Here is an 18,256-nt window from a genome sequence, read left to right as displayed (position 1 = left end):
TAGAGGTTGTTGTACACTAGTGGTTGTTGTACAGTAGTGGTTGTTGGTCAGTAGTGGTTGGTGTACAGTAGTGGTTGTTGTAAAGCAGTGATTGTTGTACACTAGTGGTTGTTGTACACTAGTGGTTGTTGTACAGTAGTGGTTGTTGTACACTAGTGGTTGTTGTACAGCAGTGGTTGTTGTACACTAGTGGTTGTTGTACACTAGTGGTTGTTGTACAGTAGAGGTTGTTGTACAGTAGAGGTTGTTGTACACTGGTGGTTGTTGTACAGTAGTGGTTGTTGTACACTAGTGGTTGTTGTACAGCAGTGGTTGTTGTACACTAGTGGTTGTTGTACAGTAGTGGTTGTTGGTCAGTAGTGGTTGGTGTACAGTAGTGGTTGTTGTAAAGCAGTGATTGTTGTACACTAGTGGTTGTTGTACACCACTGGTTGTTGTACAGTAGAGGTTGTTGCACAGTAGTGGTTGTTGTGCACCAGTGGTTGTTGTACACTAGTGGTTGTTGTAAAGCAGAGGTTGCTGTGCACTAGTGGATGTTGTACACCAGTGGTTGCTGTACACTAGTGGTTGTAGTACACAAGTAGTTGTTGTACACTAGTGGTTCATATACAGTAGAGGTTGTTGTATATTAGTGATTGTACAGTAGTGATTGTTGTACACTAGTAGTTGTCGTAATCTAGTGGTTGTTGTACACTAGTGGTTGTTGTACAATAGTGGTTGCTGAACAATAGTGGTTGTTGCACACTTGTAATTGTTGTACACCTGTGGTTGTTGTACACTTGCTGTTGTTGTACATTTGTGGTTGTTGTACACTTGTGGTTGTTGTACAGCGGCGGTTGTCGAACACTTATGGTTGTTGTACACTTGTGGTTGTTGTACACTTGTGGTTGTTGTACACTTGTGGTTCTTGTACACTTGTGATAATTATACGCTTGTGGTTGTTGTACAATTGTGGTTGTTGTACACGTGTGGTTGTTGTACACTTGTGATCGTTGTACATCTGTGGTTGTTCTACACTTGTGGTTGTTGTACACTTGTGGTAGTTGTACACTTGTGGTTGTTGTACACTTGTGGTTGTTGTACACTTGTGGTTGTTGTACACTTGTGGTTGTTGTACACTTGTGGTTGTTGCACACTTGTGGTTGTTGTACACTTGTAGTTGTTGTACACTTGTGGTTGTTGTACACTTGAGGTTGTTGTACACTTTTGGCTGTTGTACACTTGTGGTAGTTGTACACTTGTGGTTGTTGTACACTTGTGGTTGTTGTACACTTGTGGTTGTTGTACACTTGTGGTTGTTGTACACTTGTGGTTGTTGTACACTTGTAATTGTTGTATTATTGTGGTTGTTGTACATTTGTGGTTGTTGTACACTTGTGGTTGTTGTACAGCGGCGGTTGTCGAACACTTATGGTTGTTGTACACTTGTGGTTGTTGTACACTTGCGGCTGTTGTACACTGATGGTTGCTGTACACTTGTGGTTGTTGTACACTTGTGGTTCTTGTACACTTGTGATAATTATACGCTTGTGGTTGTTGTACAATTGTGGTTGTTGTACACGTGTGGTTGTTGTACACTTGTGATTGTTGTACACCTGTGGTTGTTCTACACTTGTGGTTGTTGTACACTTGTGGTAGTTGTACACTTGTGGTTGTTGTACACTTGTCGTTGTTGTACACTTGTGGTTGTTGTACACTTGTGGTTGTTGTACACTTGTGGTTGTTATACACTTGTGGTTGTTGTACACTTGTGGTAGTTGTACACTTGTGGTTGTTGTACACTTGTGGTTGTCGTGTACTTGAGGTTGTTGTACACTTGTGGTTGTTGTACACTTGTGGTCGTTGTACACTTGTAGTTGTTGTACACTTGTGGCTGTTGTACACTTGTGGTTGTTGTACACTTGAGGTTGTTGTACACTTTTGGTTGTTGAACACTTGTGGTAGTTGTACAATTGAGGTTGTTGTACACTTGTGATTGTTGTACACTTGTGGTTGTTGTACACTTGTGGTTGTTGTACACTTGTAGTTGTTGTACACTTGTAGTTGTTGTACTATTGTGGTTGTTGTACACTTGCGGTTGTGGTACACTTATGGTTGTTGTACAGTAGTGGTTGTTGTACATTTGTGGTTCTTGTACACTTGAGGTTGCTGTACACTTGTGGTTGTTGTATACTTGTGGTTGTTGTACACTTATGGTTGTTGTACAGTAGTGGTTGTTGTATACTTGTGGTTGTTGTACACTTGTATTTGTTGTACACTTGTGGTTGTTGTACTCTTGTAGTTGTTGTACACTTGTGGTTGTTGTACACTTGTGGTTGTTGTACACTTGTAGTTGTTGTACACTTGTGGTTGTTGTACACTTGTGGTTGTTGTACACTTATGGTTGTTGTACACTTGTGGTTGTTGTACACTTGTGGTTGTTGTACACTTGTGGTTGTTGTACACTTATGGTTGTTGTACAGTAGTGGTTGTTGTATACTTGTGGTTGTTGTACACTTGTAGTTGTTGAACACTTGTAATTGTTGAACACTTATGGTTGTTGTACAGTAGTGGTTGTTGTACACTTGTGGTTGTTGTACACATGTAGTTGTTGTACACTTGTGATTGTTGTACACTTGTGATTGTTGTACACTTGTGGTTGTTGTACACTTGTGATTGTTGTACACTTGTGGTTATTGTACACTTGTGGTGTTGTGCACTTGTGGTTGTTGTACACTTGTGATTGTTGTACACTTGGGGTTGTTGTACACTTGTGGTTGTTGTACACTTGTGTTTGTTGTACACTTGTGATTGTTGTACACTTGTGGTTGTTGTTCACTTGTTGTTGTTGTACACTTGTGGTTGTTGTACACTTATGGTTGTTGTACACTTGTGATTGTTGTACACTTGTGATTGTTGTACACTTGTGGTTGTTGTACACTTATGGTTGTTGTACAGTAGTGGTTGTTGTATACTTGTGGTTGTTGTACACTTGTAGTTGTTGAACACTTGTAATTGTTGAACACTTATGGTTGTTGTACAGTAGTGGTTGTTGTATATTTGTGGTTGTTGTACACTTGTAGTTATTGTACACTTGTAATTGTTGAACACTTATGGTTGTTGTACAGTAGTGGTTGTTGTACACTTGTGGTTGTTGTACACTTGTAGTTGTTGTACACTTGTGGTTGTTGTACACTTGTGGTTGTTGTACACTTATGGTTGTTGTACACATGTGGTTGTTGTACACTTGCGGCTGTTGTACACTTGTGGTTGTTGTACACTTATGGTTGCTGTACAGTAGTGGTTGTTGTACACTTGTGGCTGTTGTACACTTGTGGTTGTTGTACACTTGTGGTTGTTGTACACTTATGGTTGTTGTACAGTAGCGGTTGTTGTATACTTGTGGTTGTTGTACACTTTAATTGTTGAACACTTGTGGTTGTTGTACACTTGTGGTTGCTGTACACTTATGGTTGTTGTACAGTAGTGGTTGTTGTACACGTGTGGTTGTTGTTCACTTGTGTTTCTTGTACACTTGAGGTTGCTGTACATTTGTGGTTGTTGTACAATTGTGGTTGTTGTACACTTGCAGTTGTTGTACACATGTGGTTGTTGTACACTTGTGGTTGTTGTACACTTGTGGTTGTTGTACACTTGTGGTTGTTGTACACTTGTGATTGTTGTACACTTGTGGTTATTGTACACTTGTGGTGTTGTGCACTTGTGGTTGTTGTACAGTAGTGGTTGTTGTACACTTGTGGTTGTTGTACACATGTAGTTGTTGTACACTTGTGATTGTTGTACACTTGTGATTGTTGTACACTTGTGGTTGTTGTACACTTGTGATTGTTGTACACTTGTGGTTATTGTACACTTGTGGTGTTGTGCACTTGTGGTTGTTGTACACTTGTGATTGTTGTACACTTGGGGTTGTTGTACACTTGTGGTTGTTGTACACTTGTGATTGTTGTACACTTGTGGTTGTTGTTCACTTGTTGTTGTTGTACACTTGTGATTGTTGTACACTTGTGGTTGTTGTTCACTTGTTGTTGTTGTACACTTGTGGTTGTTGTACACTTGTGGTTGTTGTACACATGTGATTGTTGTACACTTGTGGTTGTTGTACACTTGTGATTGTTGTACACTTGTGGTTGTTGTACACTTGTGATTGTTGTACACTTGTGGTTGTTGTACACTTGTGGTTGTTGTACACTTGTGGTTGTTGTACACTTGTTGTTGTTGTACACTTGTGATTGTTGTACAATTGTGATTGTTGTACACTTGTGGTTGTTGTACACTTGTGGTTGTTGTGCACTTGTGGTTGTTGTACACTTGTGGTTGTTGTACACTTGTGGTTGTTGTACATTTGTGGTTGTTGTACACTTGTACTTGTTGTACACTTGTGGCTGTTGTACACTTGTGGTTGTTGTACACTTGTGGTTGTTGTACACTTGTGGTTGTTGTACACTTGTGGTTGTTGTACACTTGTGGTTATTGTACACTTGTGGTGTTGTGCACTTGTGGTTGCTGTACACTTGTGATTGTTGTACACTTGGGGTTGTTGTACACTTGTGGTTGTTGTACACTTGTGTTTGTTGTACACTTGTGATTGTTGTACACTTGTGGTTGTTGTTCACTTGTTGTTGTTGTACACTTGTGGTTGTTGTACACTTGTGGTTGTTGTACACTTGTGATTGTTGTACACTTGTGGTTGTTGTACACTTGTGATTGTTGTACACTTGTGGTTGTTGTACACTTGTGATTGTTGTACACTTGTGGTTGTTGTACACTTGTGGTTGTTGTACACTTGTGGTTGTTGTACACTTGTGATTGTTGTACACTTGTGGTTGTTGTACACTTGTGGTGTTGTGCACTTGTGGTTGTTGTACACTTGTGATTGTTGTACACTTGGGGTTGTTGTTCACTTGTGGTTGTTGTACACTTGTGTTTGTTGTACACTTGTGATTGTTGTACACTTGTGGTTGTTGTTCACTTGTTGTTGTTGTACACTTGTGGTTGTTGTACACTTGTGGTTGTTGTACACTTGTGATTGTTGTACACTTGTGGTTGTTGTACACTTGTGATTGTTGTACACTTGTGGTTGTTGTACACTTGTGATTGTTGTACACTTGTGGTTGTTGTACACTTGTGGTTGTTGTACACTTGTGGTTGTTGTACACTTGTGATTGTTGTACACTTGTGGTTGTTGTACACTTGTGGTTGTTGTACACTTGTGGTTGTTGTACACTTGTGGTTGTTGTACATTTGTGGTTGTTGTACACTTGTACTTGTTGTACACTTGTGGTTGTTGTACACTTGTGGTTGTTGTACACTTGTGGTTGTTGTACATTTGTGGTTGTTGTACACTTGTGGTTGTTGTACACTTGTGGTTGTTGTACACTTGTAGTTGTTGTACACTTGTAGTTGTTGTACACTTGTGATTGTTGTACACTTGTGATTGTTGTACACTTGTGGTTGTTGTACACTTGTGATTGTTGTACACTTGTGGTTATTGTACACTTGTGGTGTTGTGCACTTGTGGTTGCTGCACACTTGTGATTGTTGTACACTTGGGGTTGTTGTACACTTGTGGTTGTTGTACACTTGTGTTTGTTGTACACTTGTGATTGTTGTACACTTGTGGTTGTTGTTCACTTGTTGTTGTTGTACACTTGTGGTTGTTGTACACTTGTGGTTGTTGTACACTTGTGATTGTTGTACACTTGTGGTTGTTGTACACTTGTGATTGTTGTACACTTGTGGTTGTTGTACACTTGTGGTGTTGTGCACTTGTGGTTGTTGTACACTTGTGATTGTTGTACACTTGTGATTGTTGTACACTTGTGGTTGTTGTACACTTGTGGTGTTGTGCACTTGTGGTTGTTGTACACTTGTGATTGTTGTACACTTGGGGTTGTTGTACACATGTGGTTGTTGTACACTTGTGTTTGTTGTACACTTGTGATTGTTGTACACTTGTGGTTGTTGTTCACTTGTTGTTGTTGTACACTTGTGGTTGTTGTACACTTGTGGTTGTTCTACACTTGTGATTGTTGTACACTTGTGGTTGTTGTACACTTGTGATTGTTGTACACTTGTGGATGTTCTACACTTGTGATTGTTGTACACTTGTGGTTGTTGTACACTTGTGGTTGTTGTACACTTGTGGTTGTTGTACACTTGTGATTGTTGTACACTTGTGGTTGTTGTACACTTGTGGTTGTTGTACACATGTGGTTGTTGTACACTTGTGGTTTTTGTATACTTGTACTTGTTGTACACTTGTGGTTGTTGTACACTTGTGGTTGTTGTACACTTGTGGTTGTTGTACACTTGTGGTTGTTGTACACTTGTACTTGTTGTACACTTGTGGTTGTTGTACACTTGTGGTTGTTGTACACTTGTGGTTGTTGTACACTTGTGGTTGTTGTACACTTGTAATTGTTGTACACTTGTGGTTGTTGTACACTTGTGGTTGTTGTACACATGTGGTTGTTGTACACTTGTGGTTGTTGTACACTTGTGGTTGTTGTACACTTGTGGTTGTTGTACACTTGTGGTTGTTGTACACTTGTACACTTGTGGTTGTTGTACACTTGTGGTTGTTGTACACTTGTGGTTGTTGTACACTTGTGGTTGTTGTACACTTGTGGTTGTTGTACACTTGTGGTTGTTGTACACTTGTACTTGTTGTACACTTGTGGTTGTTGTACACTTGTGGTTGTTGTACACTTGTAGTTGTTGTACACTTGTGGTTGTTGTACACTTGTGGTTGTTGTACACTTGTAGTTGTTGTACACTTGTGGTTGTTGTACACTTGTGGTTGTTGTACACTTGTAGTTGTTTTACACTTGTGGTTGTTGTACACTTGTGGTTGTTGTACACTTGTGGTTGTTGTACACTTGTGGTTGTTGTACACTTGTGGTTGTTGTACACTTGTGGTTGTTGTACACTTGTGGTTGTTGTACACTTGTGGTTGTTGTACACTTGTAGTTGTTGTACACTTGTGGTTGTTGTACACTTGTGGTTGTTGTACACTTGTGGTTGTTGTACACTTGTACTTGTTGTACACTTGTACTTGTTGTACACTTGTGGTTGTTGTACACTTGTACTTGTTGTACACTTGTGGTTGTTGTACACTTGTGGTTGTTGTACACTTGTACTTGTTGTACACTTGTACTTGTTGTACACTTGTGGTTGTTGTACACTTGTGGTTGTTGTACACTGTTGTTGCTTCGGAAGAAAACAATATATTTCTCCCACTCCGCCTGATGTTGACTTTTATGACAAATTCTTTCTGACACCTTCCCTCCCATGAACCTTCCCTCCCCTGAACCTTCCCTCCCCTGAACCTTCCCTCCCCTGAACCTTCCCTCCCCTGAACCTTCCCTCCCCTGAACCTTCCTTCCCCTGAACCTTCCCTCCCCTGAACCTTCCTTCCCCTGAACCTTCCCTCCCCTGAACCTTCCCTCCCCTGAACCTTCCCTCCCCTGAACCTTCCCTCCCCTGAACCTTCCCTCCCCTGAACCTTCCCTCCCCTGAACCTTTCCTCCCCTGAACCTTCCCTCCCATGAACCTTCCCTTCCCTGAACCTTCCCTCCCCTGAACCTTCCCTCCCCTGAACCTTCCCTCCCCTGAACCTTTCCTCCCCTGAACCTTCCCTCCCCTGAACCTTCCCTCCCCTGAACCTTCCCTCCCCCTTCCCTCCCATGAACCTTACCTCCCCTGAACCTTCCCTCCCCTGAACCTTTCCTCCCCTGAACCTTCCCTCCCCCTTCCCTCCCATGAACCTTCCCTCCCCTGAACCTTCCCTCCCCTGAACCTTCCCTCCCCTGAACCTTCCCTCCCCTGAACCTTCCCTGAACCTTCCCTCCTTTGAACCTTCCCTTCCCTGAACCTTCCCTCCCCTGAACCTTCCCTCCCCTGAACCTTCCCTCCACTCTACCTTCCCTCCCCTGAACCTTCGCTTGAACCTTCCCTCCTCTGAACCTTCCCTCCCCTGAACCTTCCCTCCTCTGAACCTTCCCTCCCCTGAACCTTCCTTCCCCTGAATCTTCCCTCCTCTGAACCTTCCCTACCCTGAACCTTCCCTCCCCTGAACGTTCCCTGAACCTTCCCTCCCCTGAACCTTCCCTCCCCTGAACCTTCCCTCCCCTGAACCTTCCCTCCGATGAACCTTCCCTCCCTTGAACCTGAACCTTCCCTCCACTGAACCTTCCCTCCCCTGAACCTTCCCTCCACTGAACCTTCCCTCCCCTGAACCTTCCCTCCCCTGAACCTTCCCTCCCCTGAACCTTCCCTCCCCTGAACCTTCCCTCCCCTGAACCTTTCCTCCAATGAACCTTCCCTCCCCTGAACCTTCCCTCCCCTGAACCTTCCCTCCCCTGAACCTTTCCTCCCCTGAACCCTCCCTCCCCTGAACCTTCCCTCCCCTGAACCTTCCCTCCCCTGAACCTTCCCTCCTCTGAACCTTCCCTCCCCTGAACCTTCCCTCCTCTGAACCTTCCCTCCCCTGAACCTTCCTTCCCCTGAACCTTCCCTCCTCTGAACCTTCCCTCCCCTGAACCTTCCCTCCCCTGAACCTTCCCTCCCCTGAACCTTCCCTCTCCTGAACCTTCCCTCCCCTGAACCTTCCCTTCCCTGATCCTTCCCTCCTATGAACCTTCAGTCCCCTGAACCCCCTGAACCTTCCCTCCCCTGAACCTTCCCTCCTCTGAACCTTCCCTCCCCTGAACCTTCCCTCCCCTGAACCTTCCCTCCCTTGAACCTTCCCTCCCCTGAACTTTCCCTCACCTGAACCTTCCCTCCCCTGAACCTTCCCTCCCCTGAACCTTCCCTCCCCTGAACTTTCCCTCCCCTGAACCTTGCCTCCCCTGAACTTTCCCTCCCCTGAACATTCCCTCCCCTGAACCTACCATCCCCTAAACCTTCTCTTCCCTGATTCTTCCCTCTTTTGAACCTTTCCTCCCCTGAACCTTCCCTTCCCTGAACCTTCCCTCCCCTGAACCTTCCCTTCCATGAACCTTCCCTCTTCTGAACCTTCCCTCCCCTGAACCTTCCCTCCCCTGAACCTTACCTCCCCTGAACCTTCCCTCCCCTGAACCTTCCCTCCCCTGAACATTCCCTCCCCTGAACATTCCCTCCCCTGAACTTTCCCTCCCCTGAACCTTCCCTCCCCTGAACCTTCCCTCCCCTGAACCTTCCCTCCCCTGAACCTTCCCTCCCCTGAACTTTGCCTCCCCTGAACTTTCCCTCCCCTGAACCTTCCCTCCACTGAACCTTCCATCCCCTAAACCTTCTCTTCCCTGAACCTTCCCTCTTTTGAACCTTTCCTCCCCTGAACCTTCCCTTCTCTGAACCTTCCCTTCCCTGAACCTTTCCTTCCCTGAAGCTTCCCTCTTCTGAACCTTCCCTCCCCTGAACCTTCCCTCCACTCTACCTTCCCTCCCCTGAACCTTCCCTCCCCTGAACCTTCCCTCCTATGAACCTTCCCTCCCCTGAACCTTCCCTCCTTTGAACCTTCCCTCCCCTGAACCTTCCCTCCCCTGAACCTTCCCTCCTCTGAACCTTCCCTCCCCTGAACCTTCGCTCCCCTGAACCTTCCCTCCCCTGAACCTTCCCTCCCCTGAACTTTCCCTCCCCTGAACCTTCCCTCCCCTGAACCTTCCCTCCTTCCTCCCTGAACCTTCCCTCCCCTGAACCTTCCCTCCCCTGAACCTTCCCTCCTTCCCTGAACCTTCCCTCCCCTGAACCTTCCCTCCCCTGAACCTTCCCTCCCCTGGACCTTCCCTCCCCTGAACCCCTTGAACCTTCCCTCCCCTGAACCTTCCCTCCCCTGAACCTTCCCCTGAACCTTCCCTCCTTCCCTCCTCTGAACCTTCCCTCCCCTGAACCTTCCCTGAACCCCTGAACCTTCCCTCCCCTGAACCTTCCCTCCCCTGAACCTTCCCTCCTCTGAACCTTCCCTCCCCTGAACCTTCCCTCCCCTGAACCTTCCCTCCCCTGAACCTTCCCTCCCCTGAACCTTCCCTGCACTGAACCTACCCTCCTCTGAACCTTCCCTCCCCTGAACCTTCCCTCCACTGAACCTTCCCTCCCCTGAACTGAACCTTCCCTCCACTCTACCTTCCCTCCCCTCAACCTTCCCTCCACTGAACCTTCCCTCCCCTGAACCTTCCCTCCCCTGAACCTTCCCTCCCCTGAACCTTCCCTCCCTTGAACCTTCCCTCCCCTGAACTTTCCCTCCCCTGAACCTTCCCTGAACCTTCCCTCCCCTCCCCTGAACCTTCCCTCCCCTGAACCTTCCCTCCTATGAACCTTCCCTCCCCTGAACCTTCCCTCCCCTGAACCTGAACCTTCCCTCCCCTGAAAACCTTCCCTCCCCTGAACCTTCCCCTCCACTGAACCTTTCCTCCCCTGAACCTTCCCTTCTCTGAACCTTCCCTTCCCTGAACCTTTCCTTCCATGAAGCTTCCCTCTTCTGAACCTTCCCTCCCCTGAACCTTCCCTCCACTCTACCTTCCCTCCCCTGAACCTTCCCTCCCCTGAACCTTCCCTCCTATGAACCTTCCCTCCCCTGAACCTTCCCTCCTTTGAACCTTCCCTCCCCTGAACCTTCCCTCCCCTGAACCTTCCCTCCTCTGAACCTTCCCTCCCCTGAACCTTCGCTCCCCTGAATCTTCCCTCCTTTGAACCTTCCCTCCCCTGAACTTTCCCTCCCCTGAACCTTCCCTCCCCTGAACCTTCCCTCCCCTGAACCTTCCCTCCCCTGAACCTTCCCTCCCCTGAATCTTCCCTCCCCTCAACCTTCCCTCCCCTGAACCTTCCCTCCCCTGAACCTTCCCTCCCCTGAACCTTCCCTCCCCTGAACCTTTCCTCCCCTGAACCTTCTCTGGCTCTGGTGGCCTGGTGGTTAACGCTCTTGCTTCACACGGTGAGGGCCTGGGTTCGATTCCCAGCCAGAGTAGAAACATTGGACGTGTTTCTTTCCACCTGTAGTCTATGTTCCCCATCAGTAAAATGGGTACCTGGGTGTTAGTCGACTGGTGAGGGTCGCATCCTGGGACACTGACCTAAGGAGGCCTGGTCACAGACCGGGCCGCGGGGGCGTTGACCCCCGGAACTCTCTCCAGATCTCCACTCCCCTGAACCTTCCCTCCCCTGAACCTTCCCTCCCCTGAACCTTCCCTCCCCTGAACCTTCCCTCCCCTGAACCTTCCCTCCCCTGAACCTTCCCTCTCCTGAACCTTCCCTCCTCTGAACCTTCCCTCCCCTGATCCTTCCCTCCTCTGAACCTTCCCTCCCCTGAACCTTCCTTCCCCTGAACCTTCCCTCCCCTGAACCTTCCCTCCCCTGAACCTTCCCTCCTATGAACCTTCCCTCCCCTGAACCTTCCCTCCCCTGAACCTTCCCTCCCCTGAACCTTCCCTCCCCTGAACTTTCCCTCCCCTGAACTTTCCCTCCCCTGAACATTCCCTCCCCTGAACCTACCATCCCCTAAACCTTCTCTTCCCTGATTCTTCCCTCTTTTGAACCTTTCCTCCCCTGAACCTTCCCTTCCCTGAACCTTCCCTCCCCTGAACCTTCCCTTCCCTGAACCTTCCCTCTTCTGAACCTTCCCTCCCCTGAACCTTCCGTCCCCTGAACCTTCCCTCCCCTGAACCTTCCCTCCCGTGAACCTTCCCTCGCCTGAACCTTCCCTCCCCTGAACGTGCCCTCCCCTGAACCTTCCCTCCCCTGAACCTTCTCTCCCCTGAACATTCCCTCCCCTGAACCTTCCCTCCCCTGAACTTTGCCTCCCCTGAACTTTCCCTCCCCTGAACCTTCCCTGCACTGAACCTTCCATCCCCTAAACCTTCTCTTCCCTGAACCTTCCCTCTTTTGAACCTTTCCTCCCCTGAACCTTCCCTTCTCTGAACCTTCCCTTCCCTGAACCTTTCCTTCCCTGAAGCTTCCCTCTTCTGAACCTTCCCTCCCCTGAACCTTCCCTCCACTCTTCCTTCCCTCCCCTGAACCTTCCCTCCCAGGAACCTTCCCTCCCAGAAACCTTCCCTCCCCTGAACCTTTCCTCCCCCGAACCTTCCCTCTTCTGAACCTTCCCTCCCCTGAACCTTCCCTCCCCTGTACCTTCCCTCCCCTGAACCTTCCTTCCTCTGAACCTTCCCTCCCCTGAACCTTCCTTCCCCTGAACCTTCCCTCCCCTGAACCTTCTCTCCCCCGAACTTTCTCTCCCCTGAACCTTCTTTTCCTTGAACCTTCTCTCCCCTGAATCTTCCCTCCGCTGAACTTTCCCTCCCCTGAACCTTCCATCCCTTAAACCTTCCCTCCCCTGAACCTTCCTTCCCTTGAACCTTCCCTCCTCTGAACCTTCCCTCCTCTGGACCTTCCTTCCCTTGCACTTTTCCTGGACTGAACCTCTCCTCCCTTGAACCTTCCCTCCCCTGAACTTTCCCTCCCCTGAACCTTTCGTCCCCTTAACCTTTCCTCCCCTGAACCTTCCCGTCTCTGAACCTTCCTTCCCACGAACTTTTCCTCCCCTGAACCTTCCTTGGGCTGACCCTTCATTCCCCTGAACCTTCCCTGCCCTGAACCTTCCCTCCCTTGGACCTTCCCTGCCCCAATCCTTTCCTGGCCTGAACCTTCCCTCTCCTGAACCTTCCCTCTCCTGAAACTTTCCTCTCCTGAACCTTCCCTCCCTTGAACCTTCAATGGCCTGAACCTTCCTTCTCCTGAACCTTCCCTCCCTTGAACCTTCAATAGCCTGAACCTTCCCTTCCCTGAACCTTCCCTCCACTCTGAAACTTCCCTCCCCAGAACCTTCCCTGGCCTGAACCTTGACTCACCTGAACTTTAACTCCCCCGAACCTTCCCTCCCCTAAACCTTCCTTCCCCTTAACCTTTCCTCCCCTGAACCTTCTATCCCCTGAAACTTCTCTCCCTGAACCTTCTTTCCCTTGAACCTTCCCTCCCCTGAACCTTCCCTCCGCTGAACCTTCCCTCCCCTGAACCTTCCTTCTCTTGAACCTTCCCTCCCCTGAACCTTCCCTCCTTTGGACCTTCCTTCTCCTGAACCTTTCCTCCCCTGAGCCTTCCTTCACTTGAATCTTCCCTCCTCTGGACCTTCCTTTTCCTGAACCTTCCCTCCCCTGAACCTTCCTTCCACTCAATCTTCCTACCCTTGAACCTTCCCTTCTCTGGACCATCCTTCCCTTGAACCTTCCCTCCCCTGAACCTTCCTTCCCCTGAACCTTCCTTTCCTTGAACCTTCCCTCCCCTGAACCTTCCTTCCCCTGAACCTTCCCTCCCCTGAACCTTCCTTTTCTTGTACCTTCCCTCCTCTGAACCTTCCTTCCCCTGAACGTTCCCTCCCCTGAACCCTCCTTCTCTTTAACCTTCCCTCCCCTCAACCTTCCTTCCCCTGAACCTTCCCTCCCCTGAACCTTTCCTACCCTAACTTTCCCTTCCTTGAACCTTCCCTGGCCTAAACCTTTCCTGCCCTGAACCTTCCCTGGTCTGAACCTTCTCTCCCCTAAACCTTCCCTGGCATGAACCTTCCCTGCCCTGAACCTTCTTTGGCCTTAACCTTCCCTCCCCTCAACCTTACTTCCCTTGAACCTTCCCTCCTCTGAACCTTACCTCCCCTGACCCTTCCCTTTCATGAACCTTCCTTGGCCTAAACCTTCCCTCCCCTCAACCTTCCTTCCCCTGATCCTTCCCTCCCCTGAACCTTCCCTGGCCTGAACCTTCCCTCTCCTCAACCTTCTTTCCCCTGAACCTTTCCTCCCCTGAACCTTCCCTTCCCTGAACCTTCCTTGGCCTGAACCTTCCCTGGCTTGAACCTTCTCTCCCCTGTTCCTTCCCTCTCTTGAACCTTCCCTCCCCTGAACCTTCCCTGGCCTGAACCTTCCCTGCCCTGAACCTTCCCTGGCCTGAACCTTCACTACCCTGAACTCTACCTGTCCAAAACCATCCCTACCCTGAACCTTCCCTGCCCTGAACCTTCCTGCCCTGTACGTATCCTACCCTGAACCTCAGGGCATTGTCGACAGATAGGACATCTCCACTGCCTCCAGCCTTCTCCTTGTTGCAACATTCACCATCCATGCTTCACACACATTTAAGAATGTTGATATAACTATACTCTCATACATTCCCCTCTTTGCTCCCAGGGAAACATTCTTTGTCTCCTCAGACTTCTCAGTGCACCACTCTCCTTTCTCCCCTCATCAGTTCTGTGATATACCTCGTGTTTCACAGAACTATCTGCTGACAAGTCAACTCCTAAATATCTGACCACATTCACTTTCTCCATACTCACTCGCTCCAGTTTGTTATCCAGTCTTTCATTGCCAAGATTTTTTGTTTATCCTTATTATGTTGCTCTTTCGTATGTTCAGTTTTAATTTCCTTTTACATGCACTTCCAAACTCTTCCACCAAGCTCTTGCAAAAAGCAAATATGACTAACAACTCCTACTTCTCAACACCTAAGCATTCACTAAGCATTCACCTAAGCATTCACTTTTCTTACAACTCTATCAATCCTTGGAACACGATATGCATTGCTCTACTCACCGTACCACACTGGTTCAATACCTGAGCGCCCCGCTAACGTATGTTAGACGTTTTGGTCCAAGGCAGCCAGCCTTCAGGAAGGTGGTTTCAAGCTTTGCATCTCGTCCCCAGCATGCATCGGCCGACCACCTGCCTGAGGGCTGTCTGCCTTGGACCAAAACATCTATCGTTTGCTGGACGCCAATGTATTGGACCAGTGTGGTACGGTGAGTAGAGTGAGTGTTTAGGAAGTTTGGAACCAACTGAGAAAGTAATTGTGGTAGGGGACCTGCATGCTAAAGTGCGAGAAATTGTTATAGAGGGTGTGGAAGGTATGTTTGGGATGCCAGGGGTAAATAGTGAATGGGGCATTTGATTGGACTTTGCATAGAAAAAGGTTTGGTAATAGGTAATACATATTTTAAGGAAAAAAAAACAATAAGTTTACGAGATATCGCATAAGGCTTAATGACAGAAGTTTGTTTGAATGTGTATTAGTGGATAAAAGGTTGATTGGTAGACTTCATAACATGCATGTTTGTAGAGGGGCCACAGATATATCAGATCATTTTTTTTAGTTGTAGCAACAGTAAGAGTAAACGGTAGATGGGATACAAGGAGAATGGCATCAGCAAGTAAGGAGGAGGCAGTTAGAAGAAAGATGGTACAGCCAATGAGGTTGAAGCGGTATGGGGTAGATTTAAGAATGTAGTGTTAGAGTGTTCAGAATACTTGTGTGATTACAGGAAAGTGGGTGCTGGAGGGAAAAGGAGTGATTAGTGAAATGAGGTAAAGAGAGAAAAAGTTAGCATATGTGAGGTTTTTACAAACTAGAAGTGATATAAAGAGGGAGGAATATATGGAGAGATAAAGAGAGGTTAAGAGAGTGGTGAATGAATGAAAATGGAGAGCAAATGAGAGATTGGGTGAGATGCTATTAACAAATTTTGCTGAGAATGAGAGAAAGTTGTCGAGTGAGATTGATCAGTTGAGAAACCCTAGGGAGAGAATAGATTTAACAGTTAAAAATAGGAGATGAAAGTTATTAGATGGAGAGTTGGAGATATCGGTAAGATGGAGGGAATATTTTGAGTAACTGCTAAATGCTCATGAAGATAGGAAAGCCGTAATTTCGTGCATTGGGCAGGGAGGTATAACATTTTGTAGGAATGAAGATGAACCAGATGTGAGTGTGGGGAAAGTGTATGGGGCTGTTTGTAGAATGAAAGGGGGTAAAGCAGTTAATGAATGTTGAAACAGGAGGGCTGGAGGCACTGGGGAAATCACATCTGAGTGCAATGTCCGATGTGAATATTTTTCAGAGAATGCATAGCTTGGAGAATAAAGGGAGGTGTCGGGTTTCTAAGTTTTATCTGGAGGGTTGAGGAACGGAAATTGAAATGGTTTGGACATTTAGAGAGGTTGGAACAAAATAGTGGAGGGAAGTCAGGTTAGGGGTTGTCCTAAGATAGATTGGAGGGAGGGGGTAAAGTAGGTTTTGTGTACAAGGTGCTTAGACTTCCAGCAAGTGTGCGTGAGCGTGTTAGGAGCGAGTGCAGGCAAATAATTTATACGTGCTGAAGGGATTTAGGGAAACCGGATAGCTGAGCTTGAGTTCTGAAGGTGGGACATACATTGGCTGTGTTCTGAAGGTGGGACATACATTGTCTGTGTTCTGAAGGAGGGACATACATTGCCTGTGTTCTGAAGGAGGGACATACATTGTCTGTGTTCTGAAGGAGGGACATACATTGTCTGTGTTCTGAAGGTGGGACATACATTGCCTGTGTTCTGAAGGAGGGACATACATTGCCTGTGTTCTGAAGGTGGGACATACATTGCCTGTGTTCTGAAGGTGGGACATACATTGTCTGTGTTCTGAAGGTGGGACATACATTGCCTGTGTTCTGAAGGTGGGACATACATTGCCTGTGTTCTGAAGGTGGGACATACATTGCCTGTGTTCTGAAGGTGGGACATACATTGCCTGTGTTCTGAAGGTGGGACATACATTGCCTGTGTTCTGAAGGTGGGACATACATTGCCTGTGTTCTGAAGGTGGGACATACATTGCCTGTGTTCTGAAGGTGGGACATACATTGCCTGTGTTCTGAAGGTGGGACATACATTGTCTGTGTTCTGAAGGTGGGACATACATTGCCTGTGTTCTGAAGGTGGGACATACATTGCCTGTGTTCTGAAGGTGGGACATACATTGCCTGTGTTCTGAAGGTGGGACATACATTGCCTGTGTTCTGAAGGTGGGACATACATTGTCTGTGTTCTGAAGGTGGGACATACATTGCCTGTGTTCTGAAGGTGGGACATACATTGCCTGTGTTCTGAAGGTGGGACATACATTGCCTGTGTTCTGAAGGAGGGACATACATTGTCTGTGTTCTGAAGGTGGGACATACATTGTCTGTGTTCTGAAGGTGGGACATACATTGTCTGTGTTCTGAAGGTGGGACATACATTGTCTGTGTTCTGAAGGTGGGACATACATTGTCTGTGTTCTGAAGGTGGGACATACATTGCCTGTGTTCTGAAGGTGGGACATACATTGTCTGTGTTCTGAAGGTGGGACATACATTGCCTGTGTTCTGAAGGACGGGTGGAGATACTTTGCAGTTTTATATATATATATATATATATATATATATATATATATATATATATATATATATATATATATATATATATATATATATATATATATGTATGTATGTATGTATGTATGTATGTATGTATGTATGTATATATGTATATATGTATATATGTATATACACACACAGAGAAAGTTTGGACCCTCGAACTTCATTATCACTTTCCTGTATGTAAAACTATAGTTATTCTCTATAAAATATGTTTTTCGTTAACATTTCCCTTAAGAAATAACGTAAATCCAATTAATCCATTCTAGACACCCAAGAATATTAACAAAAATACATTTTAGATCAAAACTCTTGTCTCAGGTCGACGGAGACTGTAACGTACAAACCTTGGTACACGGTACGTAGTGCTCTACCACCATCGTACCACACTAGTCCAACACCCTAGCGTCCAGCTTTCGCTAGACGTTTTGGTCCAAGGCAACCGAGCTTCAGGCCGGTGGTTTTGAGATTCTCATATCAGTTCCTGCATAATTCGACCGACATGAGATTTTTACAATGTTTAGAATTACAAACCAGAAAATAATTTTTCTCACATCTATACAACCAATATTTCCTTTGAGGTTGATTGTCTTCTATTTTCCTGACGATGTTTGACCCCCTAGGGGTTGATCACCCCCTCATGAATGTAATAATAATAATAATAATAATAATAATAATAATAATAATAATAATAATAATAATAATAATAATAATAATAATATTATTATTATTATTATTATTATTATTATTATTATTATTATTAATATTATTATTATTTTTATTATTATTATTATTATTATTATTATTATTATTATTATTATTATTATTATTATTATTATTATTTTTATTATTATTATTATTATTATTATTATTATTATTATTATTATTATTATTATTATTATTAATATTATTATTATTATTATTATTATTATTATTATTATTATTGTTGTTGTTGTTGTTTTTAAGACTCCAGTCGTTTTAAAACATTTTCTGTTTTTTTCTCTAAGTTTACTGTTGTTTTTACAAAACAGTCTTCAAAACAGTAAATGGCTTCTCTCGCTATGCCTGTTG

The sequence above is a fragment of the Cherax quadricarinatus genome, chromosome 16 (assembly GCF_038502225.1).
Source record: "Cherax quadricarinatus isolate ZL_2023a chromosome 16, ASM3850222v1, whole genome shotgun sequence".
NCBI lineage: Eukaryota > Metazoa > Arthropoda > Malacostraca > Decapoda > Parastacidae > Cherax > Cherax quadricarinatus.
This window is presented reverse-complemented; position numbering follows the sequence as displayed.